The sequence below is a fragment of the Heptranchias perlo genome, chromosome 2 (assembly GCF_035084215.1).
Source record: "Heptranchias perlo isolate sHepPer1 chromosome 2, sHepPer1.hap1, whole genome shotgun sequence".
In the NCBI taxonomy this organism is placed as follows: Eukaryota; Metazoa; Chordata; class Chondrichthyes; order Hexanchiformes; family Hexanchidae; genus Heptranchias; species Heptranchias perlo.
Window position 1 is genome coordinate 104,256,028 of NC_090326.1, and position 24,650 is coordinate 104,280,677.

The 24,650-nt window shown below is 46.6% G+C and overlaps 19 non-coding genes across 19 annotated transcripts; all 19 read right to left on the minus strand.

Moving 5' to 3' along the window:
• Nucleotides 1–3,952: 3,952 nt before the first annotated feature.
• On the minus strand, nt 3,953–4,024 carry trnam-cau (transfer RNA methionine (anticodon CAU)). The gene has a single exon. It is a non-coding gene; the product is annotated as a tRNA-Met (tRNA).
• Nucleotides 4,025–4,962: 938 nt separating this feature from the next.
• Nucleotides 4,963–5,034, minus strand: trnam-cau (transfer RNA methionine (anticodon CAU)). The gene has a single exon. It is a non-coding gene; the product is annotated as a tRNA-Met (tRNA).
• Nucleotides 5,035–5,631: 597 nt separating this feature from the next.
• trnam-cau (transfer RNA methionine (anticodon CAU)) lies at nt 5,632–5,703 on the minus strand. The gene has a single exon. It is a non-coding gene; the product is annotated as a tRNA-Met (tRNA).
• Nucleotides 5,704–6,641: 938 nt separating this feature from the next.
• Nucleotides 6,642–6,713, minus strand: trnam-cau (transfer RNA methionine (anticodon CAU)). The gene has a single exon. It is a non-coding gene; the product is annotated as a tRNA-Met (tRNA).
• Nucleotides 6,714–8,313: 1,600 nt separating this feature from the next.
• trnam-cau (transfer RNA methionine (anticodon CAU)) lies at nt 8,314–8,385 on the minus strand. Its single transcript has one exon. It is a non-coding gene; the product is annotated as a tRNA-Met (tRNA).
• Nucleotides 8,386–8,982: 597 nt separating this feature from the next.
• On the minus strand, nt 8,983–9,054 carry trnam-cau (transfer RNA methionine (anticodon CAU)). The gene has a single exon. It is a non-coding gene; the product is annotated as a tRNA-Met (tRNA).
• A 938-nt stretch (nt 9,055–9,992) lies between these two features.
• Nucleotides 9,993–10,064, minus strand: trnam-cau (transfer RNA methionine (anticodon CAU)). Its single transcript has one exon. It is a non-coding gene; the product is annotated as a tRNA-Met (tRNA).
• A 597-nt stretch (nt 10,065–10,661) lies between these two features.
• trnam-cau (transfer RNA methionine (anticodon CAU)) lies at nt 10,662–10,733 on the minus strand. The gene has a single exon. It is a non-coding gene; the product is annotated as a tRNA-Met (tRNA).
• Nucleotides 10,734–12,340: 1,607 nt separating this feature from the next.
• Nucleotides 12,341–12,412, minus strand: trnam-cau (transfer RNA methionine (anticodon CAU)). The gene has a single exon. It is a non-coding gene; the product is annotated as a tRNA-Met (tRNA).
• Nucleotides 12,413–14,019: 1,607 nt separating this feature from the next.
• On the minus strand, nt 14,020–14,091 carry trnam-cau (transfer RNA methionine (anticodon CAU)). Its single transcript has one exon. It is a non-coding gene; the product is annotated as a tRNA-Met (tRNA).
• Nucleotides 14,092–15,029: 938 nt separating this feature from the next.
• On the minus strand, nt 15,030–15,101 carry trnam-cau (transfer RNA methionine (anticodon CAU)). Its single transcript has one exon. It is a non-coding gene; the product is annotated as a tRNA-Met (tRNA).
• Nucleotides 15,102–15,698: 597 nt separating this feature from the next.
• On the minus strand, nt 15,699–15,770 carry trnam-cau (transfer RNA methionine (anticodon CAU)). The gene has a single exon. It is a non-coding gene; the product is annotated as a tRNA-Met (tRNA).
• Nucleotides 15,771–16,708: 938 nt separating this feature from the next.
• Nucleotides 16,709–16,780, minus strand: trnam-cau (transfer RNA methionine (anticodon CAU)). Its single transcript has one exon. It is a non-coding gene; the product is annotated as a tRNA-Met (tRNA).
• Nucleotides 16,781–17,377: 597 nt separating this feature from the next.
• On the minus strand, nt 17,378–17,449 carry trnam-cau (transfer RNA methionine (anticodon CAU)). Its single transcript has one exon. It is a non-coding gene; the product is annotated as a tRNA-Met (tRNA).
• A 938-nt stretch (nt 17,450–18,387) lies between these two features.
• On the minus strand, nt 18,388–18,459 carry trnam-cau (transfer RNA methionine (anticodon CAU)). The gene has a single exon. It is a non-coding gene; the product is annotated as a tRNA-Met (tRNA).
• Nucleotides 18,460–20,066: 1,607 nt separating this feature from the next.
• trnam-cau (transfer RNA methionine (anticodon CAU)) lies at nt 20,067–20,138 on the minus strand. Its single transcript has one exon. It is a non-coding gene; the product is annotated as a tRNA-Met (tRNA).
• A 597-nt stretch (nt 20,139–20,735) lies between these two features.
• On the minus strand, nt 20,736–20,807 carry trnam-cau (transfer RNA methionine (anticodon CAU)). Its single transcript has one exon. It is a non-coding gene; the product is annotated as a tRNA-Met (tRNA).
• Nucleotides 20,808–22,414: 1,607 nt separating this feature from the next.
• trnam-cau (transfer RNA methionine (anticodon CAU)) lies at nt 22,415–22,486 on the minus strand. The gene has a single exon. It is a non-coding gene; the product is annotated as a tRNA-Met (tRNA).
• Nucleotides 22,487–24,093: 1,607 nt separating this feature from the next.
• Nucleotides 24,094–24,165, minus strand: trnam-cau (transfer RNA methionine (anticodon CAU)). The gene has a single exon. It is a non-coding gene; the product is annotated as a tRNA-Met (tRNA).
• Between the last annotated feature and the right edge of the window lie 485 nt (nt 24,166–24,650).

Below are 24,650 nucleotides of genomic sequence, written 5' to 3' on the forward strand. Positions count from 1 at the left end.
CAAAACTATACTCCACGGTGTGCCTGGTTTTTAAACCGTCCTCTGTTGCCAGCTTGCTTTTCAGAGCTTTCATAGAATCATCGAATCACAATCCAGCCCTTCGTACCGGCTCTTTGAAAGAGCTATCCAATTAGTGTCACTCCCCTGCTCTTTCCCCATAGCCCTGCAAATTCTTCCACTTCAAGTATTTATCCAATTCCCTTTTGAAAGTTACTCTTGAATCTGCTTCCACCAGCATTTCAGGCAGTGCATTCCCGATCATAACAACTCGCTGCGTAAAATTGTTTACCTCATGTCGCCTCAATTCCCTGAAATCTGTGTCCTCTGGTTATCGACCCTTCTGCCACTGGAAGCAGTTTCTCCTTATTTACTCTAACAAAACCCTGCATGACTTTGAACACCTCGATCAAATCTCCCCTTAACCTTCTCTGCTCCACACATAAGACGATCTTCACTTTGCAAATGGATTGCAGCAATTCCCCACACCACTCGTTGCCATCACTTGACCCTTTGCTCAATGCCTCTCAGCCTCGCTGCTTTGATTGTGGACAGAAATCGAATGAGTTGTGAAAAAGTTGATCTTGATGCTAGCAGAGAATGGTTTTGATCCATTGACCTCTGGGTTATGGGCCCAGCACGCTTCCGCTGCGCCACTCTGCTCAGACGTAAGAGTGCACTATTTCGCTGGGTCTGGCTTGCAAACCACCCTCTATTGCCACCTTTCTCGTTCATTCAGATCATCGCAACTTTGCAAATTGATGCAGCCATTCACATACGGCTCGCTGCCATCATTTCATCCTCCCAGAAATCTCACCCAACCTTCCTCCATTGATTCTCAACAGCAATTTGCTCACCCACCTACAAATATACTGCTAATATTTGCTTCACATGTTCTCCTGATCAACTTTTCTGCCAGTCAGTTTCACTCTCAACCTCACAATGCCCTGCAAAGCTAACACAAATTTCTTCTCTTTGCAAGGACATCACTTCTTTTGCTTTTCACACCACTTTTTAGAATTACGCAAACAAGCACTTTGAAAAAGCTCACCTGACTACGGGCAGAGAATAGTTTCAATCTGATCACTGCAGCGCTATGGGTGACTACTGCTGTACCACTCTGCTTGCCAGCATGGTCTTGTTGAAGCCCTCCACCTGCTTTGTCCAGGACTCCCTCCTCCACCTTTGTCTTTGTAGCCTTCCCATCAGGTAATCTTTACTTTGTAAATTGATGCAGGCAGTCCACATACTACCAGTTGTCATCATATTATCGTGCCACAAGTCCATTTCCGCCCTCCTCTTTTCGTGGTTGTCAGGTAACTGCAAATATACCGGCAAAAACTGTTAGAAACACAGTGATACTGAGCTTGTGAGCAATCGAACTTGAGTGCCAACACTGCCCCCTAGCTGTCAAACCACACACTTGGCCAGCTTTCTCTTCTGAGCCTTCACATCCGACTGTCTTGACTTTGCAAGTGGACTGCAGGAAGTCCCCACACGACCAGTTGCCATGACTTCACCCTTTGCGAAGTGTCTTGCAGCCTCGCAACGTTGATTGTGGACATCAAATGAAAGTGCGGTGAAAAAGTTAATCACACTGCTAGCAGAGAATGGTTTCGATCCATTGACCTCTGGGTTATGGGCCCAGCACTCTGCCGCTGCACCACTCTGCTCCGATCTGGCAAAACTATACTCCACGGTGTGCCTGGTTTTTAAACCGTCCTCTGTTGCCAGCTTGCTTTTCAGAGCTTTCATAGAATCATCGAATCACAATCCAGCCCTTCGTACCGGCTCTTTGAAAGAGCTATCCAATTAGTGTCACTCCCCTGCTCTTTCCCCATAGCCCTGCAAATTCTTCCACTTCAAGTATTTATCCAATTCCCTTTTGAAAGTTACTCTTGAATCTGCTTCCACCAGCATTTCAGGCAGTGCATTCCCGATCATAACAACTCGCTGCGTAAAATTGTTTACCTCATGTCGCCTCAATTCCCTGAAATCTGTGTCCTCTGGTTATCGGCCCTTCTGCCACTGGAAGCAGTTTCTCCTTATTTACTCTAACAAAACCCTGCATGACTTTGAACACCTCGATCAAATCTCCCCTTAACCTTCTCTGCTCCACACATAAGACGATCTTCACTTTGCAAATGGATTGCAGCAATTCCCCACACCACTCGTTGCCATCACTTGACACTTTGCTCAATGCCTCTCAGCCTCGCTGCTTTGATTGTGGACAGAAATCGAATGAGTTGTGAAAAAGTTGATCTTGATGCTAGCAGAGAATGGTTTCGATCCATTGACCTCTGGGTTATGGCCCCAGCACGCTTCCGCTGCACCACTCTGCTCAGACGTAAGAGTGCACTATTTCGCTGGGTCTGGCTTGCAAACCACCCTCTATTGCCACCTTTCTCGTTCATTCAGATCATCGCAACTTTGCAAATTGATGCAGCCATTCACATACGGCTAGCTGCCATCATTTCATCCTCCCAGAAATCTCACCCAACCTTCCTCCATTGATTCTCAACAGCAATTTACTCACCCACCTACAAATATACTGCTAATATTTGCTTCACATGTTCTCCTGATCAACTTTTCTGCCAGTCAGTTTCACTCTCAACCTCACAATGCCCTGCAAAGCTAACACAAATTTCTTCTCTTTGCAAGGACATCACTTCTTTTGCTTTTCACACCACTTTTTAGAATTACGCAAACAAGCACTTTGAAAAAGCTCACCTGACTACGGGCAGAGAATAGTTTCAATCTGATCACTGCAGCGCTATGGGTGACTACTGCTGTACCACTCTGCTTGCCAGCATGGTCTTGTTGAAGCCCTCCACCTGCTTTGTCCAGGACTCCCTCCTCCACCTTTGTCTTTGTAGCCTTCCCATCAGGTAATCTTTACTTTGTAAATTGATGCAGGCAGTCCACATACTACCAGTTGTCATCATATTATCGTGCCACAAGTCCATTTCCGCCCTCCTCTTTTCGTGGTTGTCAGGTAACTGCAAATATACCGGCAAAAACTGTTAGAAACACAGTGATACTGAGCTTGTGAGCAATCGAACTTGAGTGCCAACACTGCCCCCTAGCTGTCAAACCACACACTTGGCCAGCTTTCTCTTCTGAGCCTTCACATCCGACTGTCTTGACTTTGCAAGTGGACTGCAGGAAGTCCCCACACGACCAGTTGCCATGACTTCACCCTTTGCGAAGTGTCTTGCAGCCTCGCAACGTTGATTGTGGACATCAAATGAAAGTGCGGTGAAAAAGTTAATCACACTGCTAGCAGAGAATGGTTTCGATCCATTGACCTCTGGGTTATGGGCCCAGCACGCTGCCGCTGCCGCTGCGCCACTCTGCTCCAATCTGGCAAAACTATACTCCACGGTGTGCCTGGTTTTTAAACCGTCCTCTGTTGCCAGCTTGCTTTTCAGAGCTTTCATAGAATCATCGAATCACAATCCAGCCCTTCGTACCGGCTCTTTGAAAGAGCTATCCAATTAGTGTCACTCCCCTGCTCTTTCCCCATAGCCCTGCAAATTCTTCCACTTCAAGTATTTATCCAATTCCCTTTTGAAAGTTACTCTTGAATCTGCTTCCACCAGCATTTCAGGCAGTGCATTCCCGATCATAACAACTCGCTGCGTAAAATTGTTTACCTCATGTCGCCTCAATTCCCTGAAATCTGTGTCCTCTGGTTATCGACCCTTCTGCCACTGGAAGCAGTTTCTCCTTATTTACTCTAACAAAACCCTGCATGACTTTGAACACCTCGATCAAATCTCCCCTTAACCTTCTCTGCTCCACACATAAGACGATCTTCACTTTGCAAATGGATTGCAGCAATTCCCCACACCACTCGTTGCCATCACTTGACCCTTTGCTCAATGCCTCTCAGCCTCGCTGCTTTGATTGTGGACAGAAATCGAATGAGTTGTGAAAAAATTGATCTTGATGCTAGCAGAGAATGGTTTCGATCCATTGACCTCTGGGTTATGGGCCCAGCACGCTTCCGCTGCGCCACTCTGCTCAGACGTAAGAGTGCACTATTTCGCTGGGTCTGGCTTGCAAACCACCCTCTATTGCCACCTTTCTCGTTCATTCAGATCATCGCAACTTTGCAAATTGATGCAGCCATTCACATACGGCTCGCTGCCATCATTTCATCCTCCCAGAAATCTCACCCAACCTTCCTCCATTGATTCTCAACAGCAATTTGCTCACCCACCTACAAATATACTGCTAATATTTGCTTCACATGTTCTCCTGATCAACTTTTCTGCCAGTCAGTTTCACTCTCAACCTCACAATGCCCTGCAAAGCTAACACAAATTTCTTCTCTTTGCAAGGACATCACTTCTTTTGCTTTTCACACCACTTTTTAGAATTACGCAAACAAGCACTTTGAAAAAGCTCACCTGACTACGGGCAGAGAATAGTTTCAATCTGATCACTGCAGCGCTATGGGTGACTACTGCTGTACCACTCTGCTTGCCAGCATGGTCTTGTTGAAGCCCTCCACCTGCTTTGTCCAGGACTCCCTCCTCCACCTTTGTCTTTGTAGCCTTCCCATCAGGTAATCTTTACTTTGTAAATTGATGCAGGCAGTCCACATACTACCAGTTGTCATCATATTATCGTGCCACAAGTCCATTTCCGCCCTCCTCTTTTCGTGGTTGTCAGGTAACTGCAAATATACCGGCAAAAACTGTTAGAAACACAGTGATACTGAGCTTGTGAGCAATCGAACTTGAGTGCCAACACTGCCCCCTAGCTGTCAAACCACACACTTGGCCAGCTTTCTCTTCTGAGCCTTCACATCCGACTGTCTTGACTTTGCAAGTGGACTGCAGGAAGTCCCCACACGACCAGTTGCCATGACTTCACCCTTTGCGAAGTGTCTTGCAGCCTCGCAACGTTGATTGTGGACATCAAATGAAAGTGCGGTGAAAAAGTTAATCACACTGCTAGCAGAGAATGGTTTCGATCCATTGACCTCTGGGTTATGGGCCCAGCACGCTGCCGCTGCGCCACTCTGCTCCGATCTGGCAAAACTATACTCCACGGTGTGCCTGGTTTTTAAACCGTCCTCTGTTGCCAGCTTGCTTTTCAGAGCTTTCATAGAATCATCGAATCACAATCCAGCCCTTCGTACCGGCTCTTTGAAAGAGCTATCCAATTAGTGTCACTCCCCTGCTCTTTCCCCATAGCCCTGCAAATTCTTCCACTTCAAGTATTTATCCAATTCCCTTTTGAAAGTTACTCTTGAATCTGCTTCCACCAGCATTTCAGGCAGTGCATTCCCGATCATAACAACTCGCTGCGTAAAATTGTTTACCTCATGTCGCCTCAATTCCCTGAAATCTGTGTCCTCTGGTTATCGACCCTTCTGCCACTGGAAGCAGTTTCTCCTTATTTACTCTAACAAAACCCTGCATGACTTTGAACACCTCGATCAAATCTCCCCTTAACCTTCTCTGCTCCACACAGAAGACGATCTTCACTTTGCAAATGGATTGCAGCAATTCCCCACACCACTCGTTGCCATCACTTGACCCTTTGCTCAATGCCTCTCAGCCTCGCTGCTTTGATTGTGGACAGAAATCGAATGAGTTGTGAAAAAGTTGATCTTGATGCTAGCAGAGAATGGTTTCGATCCATTGACCTCTGGGTTATGGGCCCAGCACGCTTCCGCTGCGCCACTCTGCTCAGACATAAGAGTGCACTATTTCGCTGGGTCTGGCTTGCAAACCACCCTCTATTGCCACCTTTCTCGTTCATTCAGATCATCGCAACTTTGCAAATTGATGCAGCCATTCACATACGGCTCGCTGCCATCATTTCATCCTCCCAGAAATCTCACCCAACCTTCCTCCATTGATTCTCAACAGCAATTTGCTCACCCACCTACAAATATACTGCTAATATTTGCTTCACATGTTCTCCTGATCAACTTTTCTGCCAGTCAGTTTCACTCTCAACCTCACAATGCCCTGCAAAGCTAACACAAATTTCTTCTCTTTGCAAGGACATCACTTCTTTTGCTTTTCACACCACTTTTTAGAATTACGCAAACAAGCACTTTGAAAAAGCTCACCTGACTACGGGCAGAGAATAGTTTCAATCTGATCACTGCAGCGCTATGGGTGACTACTGCTGTACCACTCTGCTTGCCAGCATGGTCTTGTTGAAGCCCTCCACCTGCTTTGTCCAGGACTCCCTCCTCCACCTTTGTCTTTGTAGCCTTCCCATCAGGTAATCTTTACTTTGTAAATTGATGCAGGCAGTCCACATACTACCAGTTGTCATCATATTATCGTGCCACAAGTCCATTTCCGCCCTCCTCTTTTCGTGGTTGTCAGGTAACTGCAAATATACCGGCAAAAACTGTTAGAAACACAGTGATACTGAGCTTGTGAGCAATCAAACTTGAGTGCCAACACTGCCCCCTAGCTGTCAAACCACACACTTGGCCAGCTTTCTCTTCTGAGCCTTCACATCCGACTGTCTTGACTTTGCAAGTGGACTGCAGGAAGTCCCCACACGACCAGTTGCCATGACTTCACCCTTTGCGAAGTGTCTTGCAGCCTCGCAACGTTGATTGTGGACATCAAATGAAAGTGCGGTGAAAAAGTTAATCACACTGCTAGCAGAGAATGGTTTCGATCCATTGACCTCTGGGTTATGGGCCCAGCACGCTGCCGCTGCGCCACTCTGCTCCGATCTGGCAAAACTATACTCCACGGTGTGCCTGGTTTTTAAACCGTCCTCTGTTGCCAGCTTGCTTTTCAGAGCTTTCATAGAATCATCGAATCACAATCCAGCCCTTCGTACCGGCTCTTTGAAAGAGCTATCCAATTAGTGTCACTCCCCTGCTCTTTCCCCATAGCCCTGCAAATTCTTCCACTTCAAGTATTTATCCAATTCCCTTTTGAAAGTTACTCTTGAATCTGCTTCCACCAGCATTTCAGGCAGTGCATTCCCGATCATAACAACTCGCTGCGTAAAATTGTTTACCTCATGTCGCCTCAATTCCCTGAAATCTGTGTCCTCTGGTTATCGACCCTTCTGCCACTGGAAGCAGTTTCTCCTTATTTACTCTAACAAAACCCTGCATGACTTTGAACACCTCAATCAAATCTCCCCTTAACCTTCTCTGCTCCACACATAAGACGATCTTCACTTTGCAAATGGATTGCAGCAATTCCCCACACCACTCGTTGCCATCACTTGACCCTTTGCTCAATGCCTCTCAGCCTCGCTGCTTTGATTGTGGACAGAAATCGAATGAGTTGTGAAAAAATTGATCTTGATGCTAGCAGAGAATGGTTTCGATCCATTGACCTCTGGGTCCAGCAAGCTTCCGCTGCGCCACTCTGCTCAGACATAAGAGTGCACTATTTCGCTGGGTCTGGCTTGCAAACCACCCTCTATTGCCACCTTTCTCGTTCATTCAGATCATCGCAACTTTGCAAATTGATGCAGCCATTCACATACGGCTAGCTGCCATCATTTCATCCTCCCAGAAATCTCACCCAACCTTCCTCCATTGATTCTCAACAGCAATTTGCTCACCCACCTACAAATATACTGCTAATATTTGCTTCACATGTTCTCCTGATCAACTTTTCTGCCAGTCAGTTTCACTCTCAACCTCACAATGCCCTGCAAAGCTAACACAAATTTCTTCTCTTTGCAAGGACATCACTTCTTTTGCTTTTCACACCACTTTTTAGAATTACGCAAACAAGCACTTTGAAAAAGCTCACCTGACTACGGGCAGAGAATAGTTTCAATTTGATCACTGCAGCGCTATGGGTGACTACTGCTGTACCACTCTGCTTGCCAGCATGGTCTTGTTGAAGCCCTCCACCTGCTTTGTCCAGGACTCCGTCCTCCACCTTTGTCTTTGTAGCCTTCCCATCAGGTAATCTTTACTTTGTAAATTGATGCAGGCAGTCCACATACTACCAGTTGTCATCATATTATCGTGCCACAAGTCCATTTCCGCCCTCCTCTTTTCGTGGTTGTCAGGTAACTGCAAATATACCGGCAAAAACTGTTAGAAACACAGTGATACTGAGCTTGTGAGCAATCGAACTTGAGTGCCAACACTGCCCCCTAGCTGTCAAACCACACACTTGGCCAGCTTTCTCTTCTGAGCCTTCACATCCGACTGTCTTGACTTTGCAAGTGGACTGCAGGAAGTCCCCACACGACCAGTTGCCATGACTTCACCCTTTGCGAAGTGTCTTGCAGCCTCGCAACGTTGATTGTGGACATCAAATGAAAGTGCGGTGAAAAAGTTAATCACACTGCTAGCAGAGAATGGTTTCGATCCATTGACCTCTGGGTTATGGGCCCAGCACGCTGCCGCTGCGCCACTCTGCTCCGATCTGGCAAAACTATACTCCACGGTGTGCCTGGTTTTTAAACCGTCCTCTGTTGCCAGCTTGCTTTTCAGAGCTTTCATAGAATCATCGAATCACAATCCAGCCCTTCGTACCGGCTCTTTGAAAGAGCTATCCAATTAGTGTCACTCCCCTGCTCTTTCCCCATAGCCCTGCAAATTCTTCCACTTCAAGTATTTATCCAATTCCCTTTTGAAAGTTACTCTTGAATCTGCTTCCACCAGCATTTCAGGCAGTGCATTCCCGATCATAACAACTCGCTGCGTAAAATTGTTTACCTCATGTCGCCTCAATTCCCTGAAATCTGTGTCCTCTGGTTATCGACCCTTCTGCCACTGGAAGCAGTTTCTCCTTATTTACTCTAACAAAACCCTGCATGACTTTGAACACCTCGATCAAATCTCCCCTTAACCTTCTCTGCTCCACACATAAGACGATCTTCACTTTGCAAATGGATTGCAGCAATTCCCCACACCACTCGTTGCCATCACTTGACCCTTTGCTCAATGCCTCTCAGCCTCGCTGCTTTGATTGTGGACAGAAATCGAATGAGTTGTGAAAAAGTTGATCTTGATGCTAGCAGAGAATGGTTTCGATCCATTGACCTCTGGGTTATGGGCCCAGCACGCTTCCGCTGCGCCACTCTGCTCAGACATAAGAGTGCACTATTTCGCTGGGTCTGGCTTGCAAACCACCCTCTATTGCCACCTTTCTCGTTCATTCAGATCATCGCAACTTTGCAAATTGATGCAGCCATTCACATACGGCTCGCTGCCATCATTTCATCCTCCCAGAAATCTCACCCAACCTTCCTCCATTGATTCTCAACAGCAATTTGCTCACCCACCTACAAATATACTGCTAATATTTGCTTCACATGTTCTCCTGATCAACTTTTCTGCCAGTCAGTTTCACTCTCAACCTCACAATGCCCTGCAAAGCTAACACAAATTTCTTCTCTTTGCAAGGACATCACTTCTTTTGCTTTTCACACCACTTTTTAGAATTACGCAAACAAGCACTTTGAAAAAGCTCACCTGACTACGGGCAGAGAATAGTTTCAATCTGATCACTGCAGCGCTATGGGTGACTACTGCTGTACCACTCTGCTTGCCAGCATGGTCTTGTTGAAGCCCTCCACCTGCTTTGTCCAGGACTCCCTCCTCCACCTTTGTCTTTGTAGCCTTCCCATCAGGTAATCTTTACTTTGTAAATTGATGCAGGCAGTCCACATACTACCAGTTGTCATCATATTATCGTGCCACAAGTCCATTTCCACCCTCCTCTTTTCGTGGTTGTCAGGTAACTGCAAATATACCGGCAAAAACTGTTAGAAACACAGTGATACTGAGCTTGTGAGCAATCGAACTTGAGTGCCAACACTGCCCCCTAGCTGTCAAACCACACACTTGGCCAGCTTTCTCTTCTGAGCCTTCACATCCGACTGTCTTGACTTTGCAAGTGGACTGCAGGAAGTCCCCACACGACCAGTTGCCATGACTTCACCCTTTGCGAAGTGTCTTGCAGCCTCGCAACGTTGATTGTGGACATCAAATGAAAGTGCGGTGAAAAAGTTAATCACACTGCTAGCAGAGAATGGTTTCGATCCATTGACCTCTGGGTTATGGGCCCAGCACGCTGCCGCTGCGCCACTCTGCTCCGATCTGGCAAAATTATACTCCACGGTGTGCCTGGTTTTTAAACCGTCCTCTGTTGCCAGCTTGCTTTTCAGAGCTTTCATAGAATCATCGAATCACAATCCAGCCCTTCGTACCGGCTCTTTGAAAGAGCTATCCAATTAGTGTCACTCCCCTGCTCTTTCCCCATAGCCCTGCAAATTCTTCCACTTCAAGTATTTATCCAATTCCCTTTTGAAAGTTACTCTTGAATCTGCTTCCACCAGCATTTCAGGCAGTGCATTCCCGATCATAACAACTCGCTGCGTAAAATTGTTTACCTCATGTCGCCTCAATTCCCTGAAATCTGTGTCCTCTGGTTATCGACCCTTCTGCCACTGGAAGCAGTTTCTCCTTATTTACTCTAACAAAACCCTGCATGACTTTGAACACCTCGATCAAATCTCCCCTTAACCTTCTCTGCTCCACACATAAGACGATCTTCACTTTGCAAATGGATTGCAGCAATTCCCCACACCACTCGTTGCCATCACTTGACCCTTTGCTCAATGCCTCTCAGCCTCGCTGCTTTGATTGTGGACAGAAATCGAATGAGTTGTGAAAAAATTGATCTTGATGCTAGCAGAGAATGGTTTCGATCCATTGACCTCTGGGTTATGGGCCCAGCACGCTTCCGCTGCGCCACTCTGCTCAGACATAAGAGTGCACTATTTCGCTGGGTCTGGCTTGCAAACCACCCTCTATTGCCACCTTTCTCGTTCATTCAGATCATCGCAACTTTGCAAATTGATGCAGCCATTCACATACGGCTCGCTGCCATCATTTCATCCTCCCAGAAATCTCACCCAACCTTCCTCCATTGATTCTCAACAGCAATTTGCTCACCCACCTACAAATATACTGCTAATATTTGCTTCACATGTTCTCCTGATCAACTTTTCTGCCAGTCAGTTTCACTCTCAACCTCACAATGCCCTGCAAAGCTAACACAAATTTCTTCTCTTTGCAAGGACATCACTTCTTTTGCTTTTCACACCACTTTTTAGAATTACGCAAACAAGCACTTTGAAAAAGCTCACCTGACTACGGGCAGAGAATAGTTTCAATCTGATCACTGCAGCGCTATGGGTGACTACTGCTGTACCACTCTGCTTGCCAGCATGGTCTTGTTGAAGCCCTCCACCTGCTTTGTCCAGGACTCCCTCCTCCACCTTTGTCTTTGTAGCCTTCCCATCAGGTAATCTTTACTTTGTAAATTGATGCAGGCAGTCCACATACTACCAGTTGTCATCATATTATCGTGCCACAAGTCCATTTCCGCCCTCCTCTTTTCGTGGTTGTCAGGTAACTGCAAATATACCGGCAAAAACTGTTAGAAACACAGTGATACTGAGCTTGTGAGCAATCGAACTTGAGTGCCAACACTGCCCCCTAGCTGTCAAACCACACACTTGGCCAGCTTTCTCTTCTGAGCCTTCACATCCGACTGTCTTGACTTTGCAAGTGGACTGCAGGAAGTCCCCACACGACCAGTTGCCATGACTTCACCCTTTGCGAAGTGTCTTGCAGCCTCGCAACGTTGATTGTGGACATCAAATGAAAGTGCGGTGAAAAAGTTAATCACACTGCTAGCAGAGAATGGTTTCGATCCATTGACCTCTGGGTTATGGGCCCAGCATGCTGCCGCTGCGCCACTCTGCTCCGATCTGGCAAAACTATACTCCACGGTGTGCCTGGTTTTTAAACCGTCCTCTGTTGCCAGCTTGCTTTTCAGAGCTTTCATAGAATCATCGAATCACAATCCAGCCCTTCGTACCGGCTCTTTGAAAGAGCTATCCAATTAGTGTCACTCCCCTGCTCTTTCCCCATAGCCCTGCAAATTCTTCCACTTCAAGTATTTATCCAATTCCCTTTTGAAAGTTACTCTTGAATCTGCTTCCACCAGCATTTCAGGCAGTGCATTCCCGATCATAACAACTCGCTGCGTAAAATTGTTTACCTCATGTCGCCTCAATTCCCTGAAATCTGTGTCCTCTGGTTATCGACCCTTCTGCCACTGGAAGCAGTTTCTCCTTATTTACTCTAACAAAACCCTGCATGACTTTGAACACCTCGATCAAATCTCCCCTTAACCTTCTCTGCTCCACACATAAGACGATCTTCACTTTGCAAATGGATTGCAGCAATTCCCCACACCACTCGTTGCCATCACTTGACCCTTTGCTCAATGCCTCTCAGCCTCGCTGCTTTGATTGTGGACAGAAATCGAATGAGTTGTGAAAAAATTGATCTTGATGCTAGCAGAGAATGGTTTCGATCCATTGACCTCTGGGTTATGGGCCCAGCACGCTTCCGCTGCGCCACTCTGCTCAGACATAAGAGTGCACTATTTCGCTGGGTCTGGCTTGCAAACCACCCTCTATTGCCACCTTTCTCGTTCATTCAGATCATCGCAACTTTGCAAATTGATGCAGCCATTCACATACGGCTCGCTGCCATCATTTCATCCTCCCAGAAATCTCACCCAACCTTCCTCCATTGATTCTCAACAGCAATTTGCTCACCCACCTACAAATATACTGCTAATATTTGCTTCACATGTTCTCCTGATCAACTTTTCTGCCAGTCAGTTTCACTCTCAACCTCACAATGCCCTGCAAAGCTAACACAAATTTCTTCTCTTTGCAAGGACATCACTTCTTTTGCTTTTCACACCACTTTTTAGAATTACGCAAACAAGCACTTTGAAAAAGCTCACCTGACTACGGGCAGAGAATAGTTTCAATCTGATCACTGCAGCGCTATGGGTGACTACTGCTGTACCACTCTGCTTGCCAGCATGGTCTTGTTGAAGCCCTCCACCTGCTTTGTCCAGGACTCCCTCCTCCACCTTTGTCTTTGTAGCCTTCCCATCAGGTAATCTTTACTTTGTAAATTGATGCAGGCAGTCCACATACTACCAGTTGTCATCATATTATCGTGCCACAAGTCCATTTCCGCCCTCCTCTTTTCGTGGTTGTCAGGTAACTGCAAATATACCGGCAAAAACTGTTAGAAACACAGTGATACTGAGCTTGTGAGCAATCGAACTTGAGTGCCAACACTGCCCCCTAGCTGTCAAACCACACACTTGGCCAGCTTTCTCTTCTGAGCCTTCACATCCGACTGTCTTGACTTTGCAAGTGGACTGCAGGAAGTCCCCACACGACCAGTTGCCATGACTTCACCCTTTGCGAAGTGTCTTGCAGCCTCGCAACGTTGATTGTGGACATCAAATGAAAGTGCGGTGAAAAAGTTAATCACACTGCTAGCAGAGAATGGTTTCGATCCATTGACCTCTGGGTTATGGGCCCAGCATGCTGCCGCTGCGCCACTCTGCTCCGATCTGGCAAAACTATACTCCACGGTGTGCCTGGTTTTTAAACCGTCCTCTGTTGCCAGCTTGCTTTTCAGAGCTTTCACAGAATCATCGAATCACAATCCAGCCCTTCGTACCGGCTCTTTGAAAGAGCTATCCAATTAGTGTCACTCCCCTGCTCTTTCCCCATAGCCCTGCAAATTCTTCCACTTCAAGTATTTATCCAATTCCCTTTTGAAAGTTACTCTTGAATCTGCTTCCACCAGCATTTCAGGCAGTGCATTCCCGATCATAACAACTCGCTGCGTAAAATTGTTCACCTCATGTCGCCTCAATTCCCTGAAATCTGTGTCCTCTGGTTATCGACCCTTCTGCCACTGGAAGCAGTTTCTCCTTATTTACTCTAACAAAACCCTGCATGACTTTGAACACCTCGATCAAATCTCCCCTTAACCTTCTCTGCTCCACACATAAGACGATCTTCACTTTGCAAATGGATTGCAGCAATTCCCCACACCACTCGTTGCCATCACTTGACCCTTTGCTCAATGCCTCTCAGCCTCGCTGCTTTGATTGTGGACAGAAATCGAATGAGTTGTGAAAAAGTTGATCTTGATGCTAGCAGAGAATGGTTTCGATCCATTGACCTCTGGGTTATGGGCCCAGCACGCTTCCGCTGCGCCACTCTGCTCAGACATAAGAGTGCACTATTTCGCTGGGTCTGGCTTGCAAACCACCCTCTATTGCCACCTTTCTCGTTCATTCAGATCATCGCAACTTTGCAAATTGATGCAGCCATTCACATACGGCTAGCTGCCATCATTTCATCCTCCCAGAAATCTCACCCAACCTTCCTCCATTGATTCTCAACAGCAATTTACTCACCCACCTACAAATATACTGCTAATATTTGCTTCACATGTTCTCCTGATCAACTTTTCTGCCAGTCAGTTTCACTCTCAACCTCACAATGCCCTGCAAAGCTAACACAAATTTCTTCTCTTTGCAAGGACATCACTTCTTTTGCTTTTCACACCACTTTTTAGAATTACGCAAACAAGCACTTTGAAAAAGCTCACCTGACTACGGGCAGAGAATAGTTTCAATCTGATCACTGCAGCGCTATGGGTGACTACTGCTGTACCACTCTGCTTGCCAGCATGGTCTTGTTGAAGCCCTCCACCTGCTTTGTCCAGGACTCCCTCCTCCACCTTTGTCTTTGTAGCCTTCCCATCAGGTAATCTTTACTTTGTAAATTGATGCAGGCAGTCCACATACTACCAGTTGTCATCATATTATCGTGCCACAAGTCCATTTCCACCCTCCTCTTTTCGTGGTTGTCAGGTAACTGCAAATATACCGGCAAAAACTGTTAGAAACACAGTGATACTGAGCTTGTGAGCAATCGAACTTGAGTGCCAACACTGCCCCCTAGCTGTCAAACCACACACTTGGCCAGCTTTCTCTTCTGAGCCTTCACATCCGACTGTCTTGACTTTGCAAGTGGACTGCAGGAAGTCCCCACACGACCAGTTGCCATGACTTCACCCTTTGCGAAGTGTCTTGCAGCCTCGCAACGTTGATTGTGGACATCAAATGAAAGTGCGGTGAAAAAGTTAATCACACTGCTAGCAGAGAATGGTTTCGATCCATTGACCTCTGGGTTATGGGCCCAGCACGCTGCCGCTGCGCCACTCTGCTCCGATCTGGCAAAACTATACTCCACGGTGTGCCTGGTTTTTAAACCGTCCTCTGTTGCCAGCTTGCTTTTCAGAGCTTTCATAGAATCATCGAATCACAATCCAGCCCTTCGTACCGGCTCTTTGAAAGAGCTATCCAATTAGTGTCACTCACCTGCTCTTTCCCCATAGCCCTGCAAATTCTTCCACTTCAAGTATTTATCCAATTCCCTTTTGAAAGTTACTCTTGAATCTGCTTCCACCAGCATTTCAGGCAGTGCATTCCCGATCATAACAACTCGCTGCGTAAAATTGTTCACCTCATGTCGCCTCAATTCCCTGAAATCTGTGTCCTCTGGTTATCGACCCTTCTGCCACTGGAAGCAGTTTCTCCTTATTTACTCTAACAAAACCCTGCATGACTTTGAACACCTCGATCAAATCTCCCCTTAACCTTCTCTGCTCCACACATAAGACGATCTTCACTTTGCAAATGGATTGCAGCAATTCCCCACACCACTCGTTGCCATCACTTGACCCTTTGCTCAATGCCTCTCAGCCTCGCTGCTTTGATTGTGGACAGAAATCGAATGAGTTGTGAAAAAGTTGATCTTGATGCTAGCAGAGAATGGTTTCGATCCATTGACCTCTGGGTTATGGGCCCAGCACGCTTCCGCTGCGCCACTCTGCTCAGACATAAGAGTGCACTATTTCGCTGGGTCTGGCTTGCAAACCACCCTCTATTGCCACCTTTCTCGTTCATTCAGATCATCGCAACTTTGCAAATTGATGCAGCCATTCACATACGGCTCGCTGCCATCATTTCATCCTCCCAGAAATCTCACCCAACCTTCCTCCATTGATTCTCAACAGCAATTTGCTCACCCACCTACAAATATACTGCTAATATTTGCTTCACATGTTCTCCTGATCAACTTTTCTGCCAGTCAGTTTCACTCTCAACCTCACAATGCCCTGCAAAGCTAACACAAATTTCTTCTCTTTGCAAGGACATCACTTCTTTTGCTTTTCACACCACTTTTTAGAATTACGCAAACAAGCACTTTGAAAAAGCTCACCTGACTACGGGCAGAGAATAGTTTCAATCTGATCACTGCAGCGCTATGGGTGACTACTGCTGTACCACTCTGCTTGCCAGCATGGTCTTGTTGAAGCCCTCCACCAGCTTTGTCCAGGACTCCCTCCTCCACCTTTGTCTTTGTAGCCTTCCCATCAGGTAATCTTTACTTTGTAAATTGATGCAGGCAGTCCACATACTACCAGTTGTCATCATATTATCGTGCCACAAGTCCATTTCCGCCCTCCTCTTTTCGTGGTTGTCAGGTAACTGCAAATATACCGGCAAAAACTGTTAGAAACACAGTGATACTGAGCTTGTGAGCAATCGAACTTGAGTGCCAACACTGCCCCCTAGCTGTCAAACCACACACTTGGCCAGCTTTCTCTTCTGAGCCTTCACATCCGACTGTCTTGACTTTGCAAGTGGACTGCAGGAAGTCCCCACACTACCAGTTGCCATGACTTCACCCTTTGCGAAGTGTCTTGCAGCCTCGCAACGTTGATTGTGGACATCAAATGAAAGTGCGGTGAAAAAGTTAATCACACTGCTAGCAGAGAATGGTTTCGATCCATTGACCTCTGGGTTATGGGCCCAGCACGCTGCCGCTGCGCCACTCTGCTCCGATCTGGCAAAACTATACTCCACGGTGTGCCTGGTTTTTAAACCGTCCTCTGTTGCCAGCTTGCTTTTCAGAGCTTTCACAGAATCATCGAATCACAATCCAGCCCTTCGTACCGGCTCTTTGAAAGAGCTATCCAATTAGTGTCACTCCCCTGCTCTTTCCCCATAGCCCTGCAAATTCTTCCACTTCAAGTATTTATCCAATTCCCTTTTGAAAGTTACTCTTGAATCTGCTTCCACCAGCATTTCAGGCAGTGCATTCCCGATCATAACAACTCGCTGCGTAAAATTGTTTACCTCATGTCGCCTCAATTCCCTGAAATCTGTGTCCTCTGGTTATCGACCCTTCTGCCACTGGAAGCAGTTTCTCCTTATTTACTCTAACAAAACCCTGCATGACTTTGAACACCTCGATCAAATCTCCCCTGAACCTTCTCTGCTCCACACATAAGACGATCTTCACTTTGCAAATGGATTGCAGCAATTCCCCACACCACTCGTTGCCATCACTTGACCCTTTGCTCAATGCCTCTCAGCCTCGCTGCTTTGATTGTGGACAGAAATCGAATGAGTTGTGAAAAAGTTGATCTTGATGCTAGCAGAGAATGGTTTCGATCCATTGACCTCTGGGTTATGGGCCCAGCACGCTTCCGCTGCGCCACTCTGCTCAGACATAAGAGTGCACTATTTCGCTGGGTCTGGCTTGCAAACCACCCTCTATTGCCTCCTTTCTCGTTCATTCAGATCATCGCAACTTTGCAAATTGATGCAGCCATTCACATACGGCTAGCTGCCATCATTTCATCCTCCCAGAAATCTCACCCAACCTTCCTCCATTGATTCTCAACAGCAATTTGCTCACCCACCTGCAAATATACTGCTAATATTTGCTTCACATGTTCTCCTGATCAACTTTTCTGCCAGTCAGTTTCACTCTCAACCTCACAATGCCCTGCAAAGCTAACACAAATTTCTTCTCTTTGCAAGGACATCACTTCTTTTGCTTTTCACACCACTTTTTAGAATTACGCAAACAAGCACTTTGAAAAAGCTCACCTGACTACGGGCAGAGAATAGTTTCAATCTGATCACTGCAGCGCTATGGGTGACTACTGCTGTACCACTCTGCTTGCCAGCATGGTCTTGTTGAAGCCCTCCACCTGCTTTGTCCAGGACTCCCTCCTCCACCTTTGTCTTTGTAGCCTTCCCATCAGGTAATCTTTACTTTGTAAATTGATGCAGGCAGTCCACATACTACCAGTTGTCATCATATTATCGTGCCACAAGTCCATTTCCGCCCTCCTCTTTTCGTGGTTGTCAGGTAACTGCAAATATACCGGCAAAAACTGTTAGAAACACAGTGATACTGAGCTTGTGAGCAATCGAACTTGAGTGCCAACACTGCCCCCTAGCTGTCAAACCACACACTTGGCCAGCTTTCTCTTCTGAGCCTTCACATCCGACTGTCTTGACTTTGCAAGTGGACTGCAGGAAGTCCCCACACGACCAGTTGCCATGACTTCACCCTTTGCGAAGTGTCTTGCAGCCTCGCAACGTTGATTGTGGACATCAAATGAAAGTGCGGTGAAAAAGTTAATCACACTGCTAGCAGAGAATGGTTTCGATCCATTGACCTCTGGGTTATGGGCCCAGCACGCTGCCGCTGCGCCACTCTGCTCCGATCTGGCAAAACTATACTCCACGGTGTGCCTGGTTTTTAAACCGTCCTCTGTTGCCAGCTTGCTTTTCAGAGCTTTCATGGAATCATCGAATCACAATCCAGCCCTTCGTACCGGCTCTTTGAAAGAGCTATCCAATTAGTGTCATTCCCCTGCTCTTTCCCCATAGCCCTGCAAATTCTTCCACTTCAAGTATTTATCCAATTCCCTTTTGAAAGTTACTCTTGAATCTGCTTCCACCAGCATTTCAGGCAGTGCATTCCCGATCATAACAACTCGCTGCGTAAAATTGTTTACCTCATGTCGCCTCAATTCCCTGAAATCTGTGTCCTCTGGTTATCGACCCTTCTGCCACTGGAAGCAGTTTCTCCTTATTTACTCTAACAAAACCCTGCATGACTTTGAACACCTCGATCAAATCTCCCCTTAACCTTCTCTGCTCCACACATAAGACGATCTTCACTTTGCAAATGGATTGCAGCAATTCCCCACACCACTCGTTGCCATCACTTGACCCTTTGCTCAATGCCTCTCAGCCTCGCTGCTTTGATTGTGGACAGAAATCGAATGAGTTGTGAAAAAATTGATCTTGATGCTAGCAGAGAATGGTTTCGATCCATTGACCTCTGGGTTATGGGCCCAGCAAGCTTCCGCTGCGCCACTCTGCTCAGACGTAAGAATGCACTATTTCGCTGGGTCTGGCTTGCAAACCACCCTCTATTGCCACCTTTCTCGTTCATTCAGATCATCGCAACTTTTCAAATTGATGCAGCCATTCACATACGGCTCGCTGCCATCATTTCATCCTCCCAGAAATCTCACCCAACCTTCCTCCATTGATTCTCAACAGCAATTTGCTCACCCACCTACAAATATACTGCTAATATTTGCTTCACATGTTCTCCTGATCAACTTTTCTGCCAGTCAGTTTCACTCTCAACCTCACAATGCCCTGCAAAGCTAACACAAATTTCTTCTCTTTGCAAGGACATCACTTCTTTTGCTTTTCACACCACTTTTTAGAATTACGCAAACAAGCACTTTGAAAAAGCTCACCTGACTACGGGCAGAGAATAGTTTCAATCTGATCACTGCAGCGCTATGGGTGACTACTGCTGTACCACTCTGCTTGCCAGCATGGTCTTGTTGAAGCCCTCCACCTGCTTTGTCCAGGACTCCCTCCTCCACCTTTGTCTTTGTAGCCTTCCCATCAGGTAATCTTTACTTTGTAAATTGATGCAGGCAGTCCACATACTACCAGTTGTCATCATATTATCGTGCCACAAGTCCATTTCCGCCCTCCTCTTTTCGTGGTTGTCAGGTAACTGCAAATATACCGGCAAAAACTGTTAGAAACACAGTGATACTGAGCTTGTGAGCAATCGAACTTGAGTGCCAACACTGCCCCCTAGCTGTCAAACCACACACTTGGCCAGCTTTCTCTTCTGAGCCTTCACATCCGACTGTCTTGACTTTGCAAGTGGACTGCAGGAAGGACCCACACTACCAGTTGCCATGACTTCACCCTTTGCGAAGTGTCTTGCAGCCTCGCAACGTTGATTGTGGACATCAAATGAAAGTGCGGTGAAAAAGTTAATCACACTGCTAGCAGAGAATGGTTTCGATCCATTGACCTCTGGGTTATGGGCCCAGCACGCTGCCGCTGCGCCACTCTGCTCCGATCTGGAAAAACTATACTCCACGGTGTGCCTGGTTTTTAAACCGTCCTCTGTTGCCAGCTTGCTTTTCAGAGCTTTCATAGAATCATCGAATCACAATCCAGCCCTTCGTACCGGCTCTTTGAAAGAGCTATCCAATTAGTGTCACTCCCCTGCTCTTTCCCCATAGCCCTGCAAATTCTTCCACTTCAAGTATTTATCCAATTCCCTTTTGAAAGTTACTCTTGAATCTGCTTCCACCAGCATTTCAGGCAGTGCATTCCCGATCATAACAACTCGCTGCGTAAAATTGTTTACCTCATGTCGCCTCAATTCCCTGAAATCTGTGTCCTCTGGTTATCGACCCTTCTGCCACTGGAAGCAGTTTCTCCTTATTTACTCTAACAAAACCCTGCATGACTTTGAACACCTCGATCAAATCTCCCCTTAACCTTCTCTGCTCCACACATAAGACGATCTTCACTTTGCAAATGGATTGCAGCAATTCCCCACACCACTCGTTGCCATCACTTGACCCTTTGCTCAATGCCTCTCAGCCTCGCTGCTTTGATTGTGGACAGAAATCGAATGAGTTGTGAAAAAATTGATCTTGATGCTAGCAGAGAATGGTTTCGATCCATTGACCTCTGGGTTATGGGCCCAGCACGCTTCCGCTGCGCCACTCTGCTCAGACATAAGAGTGCACTATTTCGCTGGGTCTGGCTTGCAAACCACCCTCTATTGCCACCTTTCTCGTTCATTCAGATCATCGCAACTTTGCAAATTGATGCAGCCATTCACATACGGCTCGCTGCCATCATTTCATCCTCCCAGAAATCTCACCCAACCTTCCTCCATTGATTCTCAACAGCAATTTGCTCACCCACCTACAAATATACTGCTAATATTTGCTTCACATGTTCTCCTGATCAACTTTTCTGCCAGTCAGTTTCACTCTCAACCTCACAATGCCCTGCAAAGCTAACACAAATTTCTTCTCTTTGCAAGGACATCACTTCTTTTGCTTTTCACACCACTTTTTAGAATTACGCAAACAAGCACTTTGAAAAAGCTCACCTGACTACGGGCAGAGAATAGTTTCAATCTGATCACTGCAGCGCTATGGGTGACTACTACTGTACCACTCTGCTTGCCAGCATGGTCTTGTTGAAGCCCTCCACCTGCTTTGTCCAGGACTCCCTCCTCCACCTTTGTCTTTGTAGCCTTCCCATCAGGTAATCTTTACTTTGTAAATTGATGCAGGCAGTCCACATACTACCAGTTGTCATCATATTATCGTGCCACAAGTCCATTTCCGCCCTCCTCTTTTCGTGGTTGTCAGGTAACTGCAAATATACCGGCAAAAACTGTTAGAAACACAGTGATACTGAGCTTGTGAGCAATCGAACTTGAGTGCCAACACTGCCCCCTAGCTGTCAAACCACACACTTGGCCAGCTTTCTCTTCTGAGCCTTCACATCCAACTGTCTTGACTTTGCAAGTGGACTGCAGGAAGTCCCCACACGACCAGTTGCCATGACTTCACCCTTTGCGAAGTGTCTTGCAGCCTCGCAACGTTGATTGTGGACATCAAATGAAAGTGCGGTGAAAAAGTTAATCACACTGCTAGCAGAGAATGGTTTCGATCCATTGACCTTTGGGTTATGGGCCCAGCACGCTGCCGCTGCGCCACTCTGCTCCGATCTGGCAAAACTATACTCCACGGTGTGCCTGGTTTTTAAACCGTCCTCTGTTGCCAGCTTGCTTTTCAGAGCTTTCATGGAATCATCGAATCACAATCCAGCCCTTCGTACCGGCTCTTTGAAAGAGCTATCCAATTAGTGTCACTCCCCTGCTCTTTCCCCATAGCCCTGCAAATTCTTCCACTTCAAGTATTTATCCAATTCCCTTTTGAAAGTTATTCTTGAATCTGCTTCCACCAGCATTTCAGGCAGTGCATTCCCGATCATAACAACTCGCTGCGTAAAATTGTTTACCTCATGTCGCCTCAATTCCCTGAAATCTGTGTCCTCTGGTTATCGACCCTTCTGCCACTGGAAGCAGTTTCTCCTTATTTACTCTAACAAAACCCTGCATGACTTTGAACACCTCGATCAAATCTCCCCTTAACCTTCTCTGCTCTACACATAAGATGATCTTCACTTTGCAAATGGATTGCAGCAATTCCCCACACCACTCGTTGCCATCACTTGACCCTTTGCTCAATGCCTCTCAGCCTCGCTGCTTTGATTGTGGACAGAAATCGAATGAGTTGTGAAAAAATTGATCTTGATGCTAGCAGAGAATGGTTTCGATCCATTGACCTCTGGGTTATGGGCCCAGCACGCTTCCGCTGCGCCACTCTGCTCAGACATAAGAGTGCACTATTTCGCTGGGTCTGGCTTGCAAACCACCCTCTATTGCCACCTTTCTCGTTCATTCAGATCATCGCAACTTTGCAAATTGATGCAGCCATTCACATACGGCTGGCTGCCATCATTTCATCCTCCCAGAAATCTCACCCAACCTTCCTCCATTGATTCTCAACAGCAATTTACTCACCCACCTACAAATATACTGCTAATATTTGCTTCACATGTTCTCCTGATCAACTTTTCTGCCAGTCAGTTTCACTCTCAACCTCACAATGCCCTGCAAAGCTAACACAAATTTCTTCTCTTTGCAAGGACATCACTTCTTTTGCTTTTCACACCACTTTTTAGAATTACGCAAACAAGCACTTTGAAAAAGCTCACCTGACTACGGGCAGAGAATAGTTTCAATCTGATCACTGCAGCGCTATGGGTGACTACTGCTGTACCACTCTGCTTGCCAGCATGGTCTTGTTGAAGCCCTCCACCTGCTTTGTCCAGGACTCCCTCCTCCACCTTTGTCTTTGTAGCCTTCCCATCAGGTAATCTTTACTTTGTAAATTGATGCAGGCAGTCCACATACTACCAGTTGTCATCATATTATCGTGCCACAAGTCCATTTCCACCCTCCTCTTTTCGTGGTTGTCAGGTAACTGCAAATATACCGGCAAAAACTGTTAGAAACACAGTGATACTGAGCTTGTGAGCAATCGAACTTGAGTGCCAACACTGCCCCCTAGCTGTCAAACCACACACTTGGCCAGCTTTCTCTTCTGAGCCTTCACATCCGACTGTCTTGACTTTGCAAGTGGACTGCAGGAAGTCCCCACACGACCAGTTGCCATGACTTCACCCTTTGCGAAGTGTCTTGCAGCCTCGCAACGTTGATTGTGGACATCAAATGAAAGTGCGGTGAAAAAGTTAATCACACTGCTAGCAAAGAATGGTTTCGATCCATTGACCTCTGGGTTATGGGCCCAGCACGATGCCGCTGCGCCACTCTGCTCCGATCTGGCAAAGCTATACTTCACGGTGTGGCTGGTTTTTAAACCGTCCTCTGTTGCCAGCTTGCTTTTCAGAGCTTTCATAGAATCATCGAATCACAATCCAGCCCTTCGTACCGGCTCTTTGAAAGAGCTATCCAATTAGTGTCACTCCCCTGCTCTTTCCCCATAGCCCTGCAAATTCTTCCACTTCAAGTATTTATCCAATTCCCTTTTGAAAGTTACTCTTGAATCTGCTTCCACCAGCATTTCAGGCAGTGCATTCCCGATCATAACAACTCGCTGCGTAAAATTGTTTACCTCATGTCGCCTCAATTCCCTGAAATCTGTGTCCTCTGGTTATCGACCCTTCTGCCACTGGAAGCAGTTTCTCCTTATTTACTCTAACAAAACCCTGCATGACTTTGAACACCTCGATCAAATCTCCCCTTAACCATCTCTGCTCCACACATAAGACGATCTTCACTTTGCAAATGGATTGCAGCAATTCCCCACACCACTCGTTGCCATCACTTGACCCTTTGCTCAATGCCTCTCAGCCTCGCTGCTTTGATTGTGGACAGAAATCGAATGAGTTGTGAAAAAATTGATCTTGATGCTAGCAGAGAATGGTTTCGATCCATTGACCTCTGGGTTATGGGCCCAGCACGCTTCCGCTGCGCCACTCTGCTCATTGATGCAGCCATTCACATACGGCTCGCTGCCATCATTTCATCCTCCCAGAAATCTCACCCAACCTTCCTCCATTGATTCTCAACAGCAATTTGCTCACCCACCTGCAAATATACTGCTAATATTTGCTTCACATGTTCTCCTGATCAACTTTTCTGCCAGTCAGTTTCACTCTCAACCTCACAATGCCCTGCAAAGCTAACACAAATTTCTTCTCTTTGCAAGGACATCACTTCTTTTGCTTTTCACACCACTTTTTAGAATTACGCAAACAAGCACTTTGAAATAGCTCACCTGACTACGGGCAGAGAATAGTTTCAATCTGATCACTGCAGCGCTATGGGTGACTACTGCTGTACCACTCTGCTTGCCAGCATGGTCTTGTTGAAGCCCTCCACCTGCTTTGTCCAGGACTCCCTCCTCCACCTTTGTCTTTGTAGCCTTCCCATCAGGTAATCTTTACTTTGTAAATTGATGCAGGCAG